The following is a 6,482-nucleotide window of genomic DNA, read 5'->3' on the forward strand; positions in this document are numbered from 1 at the left end:
AAGCTGCCAGGAGGCACTGGCTGGCTGTGCTGGCATCTCAGCAGCTTCTCGTCCCAGGGACAAAAGCCACCCAACTACTGGGTCCCAAAGTCCAGACTGCACTGACCTCTAACTTTGTCCTGCGCATTTATGTGTTGATAAATCTGGAAATGGCCACAGCTGCTGCTGATCTGGAGTCCCTTGGGCTGGCAGCTGGTCAGGCCCACCCTGGGGCTAATGCCTTAGCGTGGAGCCAGGCTCAGCTCCCAGAGCACTGCACTAGCTGATTCCTGCCAGCCTGCCAGGCTGTCCTCAGTGGGAGGTTAGCTTATATGTGTCATTTTGTGGGTTCTGCAGCTCCAAAGTTTGTTTAGAGTCCCCTTTTTACATGGATTTGGGAAGCTGGAAGCCGGAGCCACGGGGAGGTCCTGCTTCTATCTACATTTACTCTTTAAATTTATTGGAAGCACCTTGAGAGTACAGATCCTGTCTTATCTAGACTTTGCATATCCCTATCATAGTGATTTTTTTTTTGGCTTTTTGGAGGGGGAATGGTAGGGCAATTGGGGTTAATTGACTTGCCCAAGGTCACACAGCTAGTTTTGTATTAAGTGTCTGAGGTTGGATTTGAACTCAGGTCCTCCTGACTTCAGGGCCTTTGCTCTATTCACTGTGCCACCTAGTCACCTCCCTACCATAGTGATTGGCACAATGTAGATTTGTTGTGTTGTAATGTATTTTTAGCATTGGTTGTCTGACTATCCACTTTTGACATCTTTGCTATTTACCCTGCTGTTGTCCCTTCTCCCTCTATGTGGAACAGCATCTTCCAAACTTAGACATTTAGAAGCCAAACCTCCCTCCTTAGATGAGTTAATCCACTCATCTTTGGAACTCTTCCTTAGAACTGAGTTTTCTTAACTGGTATTGTATTCACTTACTTAATCCATTATATATAGACAGTACCACTTTTACAGTGGGGCAAACTGGGCACCTACTATAGATCCATGCCTCAGGAGATCTCAAGTATCTTTATCATCAGAGGCTCAAAAAAATCTGAGTTGGAATATCTGACTAACAGTATTTTGAGTGTTTTAATCAAATTGTTTAACTAGGACAAGGTCCTCCACAACACTCTGAGAATGGGGTCCTCCAGAACATTCTAAACACCCCAGATCATACTTCACATCCATCCATCCTGGACATCTTCACCTGTAACATGTGATCTATAAAGAATAATAAAATATACAATAATATTTTTGTAAATTCCATATAGTTAATTGATTCTAACAGAAGGTTTTCAGTGACTTTTTTTTTCTTAATTTGTATTTGTAACCAAACTTTGGTTGCAGTTCAACCATGATTTGACAAATGGGATTGCCATCTCAATCTGCTGATGCTTTTCTTAATAAATGTGTTGCCATTAAATGTGATATGTGATCTACTATTAAAGTATTTCTCACTCTTGTTCAAATTATATTCATTAAACCAAAATTTCTTTTGACTTCAGCACTTCTGTCTTCTTAGATTTTTGTCTATTCACAGGGATTGAATATTGTTTGATTCAACAGAATCAACAAAATGTGGGAAATCATTTTTTAAAACTTTCATTTAAATTTTTCACTTAAAGAACAGACTTTTTCCCACCAGATATCCATGGTGAAGCTAGGTCTTCACCAGGCCATGTGTATGGTTTTAACAAATCAAAATAATTAGAAATGATTCTATAATTGCTTCTGTGTGATAAAAGACATGAATTACTGTGTCAAATTGTATTTTCTAGTGATATATTCTTAGAAGAACATTACATTTATTATTTTTATTAAAAGGAATGTTTTAGACTTATATGACCTAATCAGTTCTTCATTTTGAGACTTGTGCTTTCTAGTACTGATCTTTAAGTTTTCCAAAGGTTTTATGGTGTGTTTGATTAATTTTTCTAATTTCTGAATGTTCTTGATTGCAATGCAGGTGAAAGTAATGAAAATTCTTCAAGAAAGGCAATCATTAAACCATGGTCTTACAAGAAATTAATGTTAACTAATCTCTTTGCCAACCCAGAATAAGATAAATGAGAAAAATGTGTATAAGTATGAAAAATACATATATAATACAGAAAATATGTGCCATATAGTAGAGCAGCTTGTGAACTGTATGCCATCCATCTTGGTCCCAGATGACTAATTTTTAATAATTTCAATTTCAACTTTCTTTAATACATTTTCCAACTCAGTTTGATTTTTATTTTTGATTGGTGATAAATAGGATAAATTTTATCCAGAAATATTTTAAGATGGCTAATTTGTTTTATTTCAGATATTGAATCATTAAGTAAAAATTGTAATCAATAATTTAAAGAGTGACAAATGATGATTTTAGGAAAATTTTCTAATAACTTTGTGGCTACTCCAGATTTTGTTCCCAACATTGTATTAGCACAGAACAAAATGCAATTGAGTTAGCTTTCAAATATCTAAATTATTCATTATCAGAGCCACAATCATGCAAAGTAGATAATAAAGCGTTGAAAATACTTTTTGCTATGGTTGAAACCAAATCTTTTAGAGTAACAAATAACATTACCAATAGATTGGTTGATTAAATTGTGAACTGACTGTGTTTTTACAACCAGCTCATAGAATTCCTAAAAATTTAACAATATGTTCTTGAGACATATGAACTGGTTCCAGCATTACTACTCCCCTCCCTGTCTAAGTGCAAATAGTGCTTCTATGTTTTCCTGTTTGTACCCTTATTTTTTCACCTCTTTCTTTCTATAGGAACAGTAATCAAATCAATACTACCTCTGCTGATGGAACTGACTCCTTTATGCCTCTACTCAACATTTCTGTGACTCTCTTCCTTACTACCACTTCCATGTATTTGTAATCTCCCCCATTAGAATGTAAGCTCCTTGAAAGCAGGGACTGATTCACTTTGTATTTGTACCTACCAGGGCCTAGCATAGTACCTGGCATATAAATGGGCACTTAATACATGCTCATTCATTCATTTTTTTATACTGGAAATGTCAGTGATGATACTTAGTGACATATACTTTGTGAAATACTAATAACGACAATAATAATTATAACAATAGTAACTTAATAATAACCAGAATGTATATATGCATATGAGAAAATAGATGTTGCATTGGATGGAGCACCAGAATTAGAGGCAGGAAAACTCATCTTCCTGAGTTCAAATCTGACCTCAGACACTTCTAGCTATGTGACCCTGGTCAAGTCATTTAACATTGTTTGCCCCAGTTTCCTCATCTGTAAAATGAGCTAGAGAAGAAAATGGCAAACTACTTCAGTATCTTTGCCAAGAAAAACCCAAGACTGAAAAATTACTGAACAACAACTCATCTATATAGGAAGCATGCTCTATCCTACTATTCCAGAGCTAAGCCAGCCATATTCCCACCTCAGGATTTTAAGGGTACCCCTCAAGAGTTTGAAATATTTTGTTTAGGATGTCTCTTCTCTGATGCTATCAACTTCGGCCCCCACACTGATTGTGTTCCCCTTACTATTGGACACAAGTGACTGGCACTCCATTTCTATTTAAACACTTGATATTAATCAGTTTTCATAAAAGAATATTTAGTCTGAAGACAGACTCTGGTTGATTAGAGCCTTTTGAGGGCACCTCCATTTTCAGATGCAGTCACTTGAAAAGGTTTGTCCTGACCATATTATTAGCAAACTAAAGTCAGTTACAGAATACCTAAACCTGTTCTAATGTCTCTTAGGCACTACCATTACAAGTCAACACAACTCTCTAGAAGCAGGCTCCCCAGACTCTCCCATGTGGGAGATATTTTGTGTATATGTTAATTTCTATTTTAAGTATATATGTAGAATGCAAACTCCTTGAGATCAGGGATTCTTTTTTTTATTTTTTCTTGTATCCATAGTAGACATCACCTTGGAAGAGTTCATTCATTTTGGGGACTGGCTAGCAGAGCTGCCTGGATACAAAGGTGAGTGAGTCAATCCTTACCTCAACCCTCTCTATTTAGTTTGTTCCCAAACCCCAAAACATGCTTCATTCTCTCAAATAATTCACCAGGATCTCAGAGCTGAACCATTGCTAGTATCTTGCGCTCTGCCCAGTAACTCCAGTTACCCACTTTCTGCCCTCTTTTCCTCCTCTTTGTTCAGGAAACAATGAAATCACATTATAATTGCTACTGTTAAGGGTTTGACAGTTGATTGCCTTAGGACCCCACTCTTGATTAGGATTAAGATTAGGATTGGGACCCCACTCTTGATTGGGATTAGTATCAGAAATAAAAGCTTCTTGAGGTTAGAGACTATCTCATAGTTGTTGTTCTTCAGGAGGCTGATATCTTGATTTGCAAGTGAATTGGATTTAAGAGAGGCAGGGCGGTACAGTGGTCAGCCTCACTCTCTCCTCCAGATTTAGGGAGTCCAGTGGCAAGACGTCAGTACAACTGGAGATGGCCCCAGACGCACAATGACTTCATGGAAACAACTTGTATATGTACTTGTAATTGTGAAAAATTAGTCAATTTCAATTCTGTATGTCAATTTCCCAAGCTAGCATGGGGTCTGGCCACAAATAGATGCTTTTTGATTGATGGATTAATAAATGTTGGGTTGATTGGATTGGAGAGCACTTTAAGGTGTGCAAAGCTCATTAGGTACAGTTTTCATCACTCATTTAATCACTAGTAATATCTAGCATAAGGTTTTATGATGTCTTCTTGTAAGGACCTTTCAATCACATGGTAACTCCCTCCTCCTGTGGGGATAACAATCCATCGAAATTTTCTTGTTCTGTATAATTCTACTCCATATCTTCCCATAAATCCCTCTACTCACTGTGCTTAAGGCCTTTTCACATTCCACAGGTGAGGCACTCAAGGGTCCATCTTTTATCTCTCATTCCTATGACACAACTGTTCCTTCTCCTTTTTCAAAGCTATATGTCCTTGCTATTTATTAGGTATATTAGAACTCTTTTATAAACAATTTGAGAAAGTAAAGATTTTCTGCGTCTTAGTTCCCTCCTCTGGAAAAAAAAATTAAAAGGCTTGGATTTTATCATTTCTAAAGTCTGTCCAAATCCTAAAGTTTGATGATTTTGATTCTGTTTAATCTTCCATCACATGCTATAAAAGTATTATTGCAGATAGAAAATAAGACTCATTGCCTAGTTAAGACACATGAAACAAAGTTGGGAACTATGGTAAGGTTACACACATTGTAAGCAGTGAAAGAGTTGAAGGCAAACCAAACTAAATATATTTCTATGATACTTGACCACATTTGAAAAAAAAACAAAACAAACTTACTTATTCCACTATTCTTGCTCAGTTATATTTAGAGCTGGAAGAGGCCATTGAGTCCAAGGTACTTATCTGACAGATTAGTGGCCTGAGGCCCAGAGAGCAAGTTATGACTTGCTCAAAGTCACAATGTCACAAAGATAGGAAATGACAGAGCTGAGATTTGAACTCATGGTCCTCTGACTCCAAATCCATCCCTCTTTGCACCACACTACCCATGTAATATCCACCTTAAGCAGTTCACAAACCAATCAATCAGTTACTATTTAATAAGTGCCTATTATCTGCCAAGTACTATGCTAGGTATGATGGGTATACAAAGATAAAAATTAAATATCCCAGCTCCCAAGGAACTTATATTATACTAGGGAAGCAACAAGTACATAAACATATGCAAAATATACACAAATAAATGCAATGGAAACTTTTCGTGCGGGGGTGGAGCATCCTTCCTTTGGGTGAGGCAGTCAGGAAAGGCTTCATATAGAAAGTGATTCTTGAATAGGGTAGAAAGAAACTAGAAGGGGCAGCCAGGTGGCTCAGTGAGTAAGAGCACTGGCTCCAGTGTCGGGATAACCTGGATCAAATCCGGGCTCAGATACTCAGCACCACACCCAGAAATAACTGGCCGTGTAACCTTGAGCAAGTTACTTAACCCCGATTGCTTTAAAAAAAAAAAAAAGAAAGAAAGAAACTAGAGATTCTAAAAGGTAGAGGGGAAAAGAGAATGCATTTCAGGTATAGGACATAGCCGTTGCAAAAGCCTAGGCACAAGAAATGGGAGTGCTGTGCATAAATAGCAGGAAAAACGTCAATTTGATTGGACTGTGGTGTGCCACAGTAGGAGAAAAATATACAATAAGGTTGGAAAAGCAAGTTGGGGCTTGGTTATGAAGGGCTTTAAAAGCCAGACAGAAGAGTTTATACTTTATCCTAGATGCAATAAGGTACCATTGGATTTTATCGAGTAGATGAGTGACGTGGTCAAAACTACATTTTAGGAAAATTACTTCGGCAGTTATGTATAAGATGAATTGAACACTTAAACTTTCAGTGCCACAGGTGACTGCATAACTTACAGATGTGAAATATTAAATGAAACCAGTTTTTGACAGGAAGGTTTTTTGTGTTTGTGTGTGTGTGTGTGTGTTTGTGTATTTGTGTGTGTTTAAGGAGCAGGGAA

At 37.3% G+C, this 6,482-nt stretch overlaps 1 pseudogene; it reads right to left on the bottom strand.

The window, feature by feature from the left end:
• Nucleotides 1–1,265: 1,265 nt before the first annotated feature.
• On the bottom strand, nt 1,266–2,559 carry LOC138174926 (E3 SUMO-protein ligase KIAA1586-like; annotated as a pseudogene).
• Nucleotides 2,560–6,482: the final 3,923 nt, after the last annotated feature.

Source organism: Petaurus breviceps, unplaced genomic scaffold (assembly GCF_028583685.1).
Source record: "Petaurus breviceps papuanus isolate PSGF00001 unplaced genomic scaffold, PetGlider_PUasm1.0 76, whole genome shotgun sequence".
NCBI lineage: Eukaryota > Metazoa > Chordata > Mammalia > Diprotodontia > Petauridae > Petaurus > Petaurus breviceps.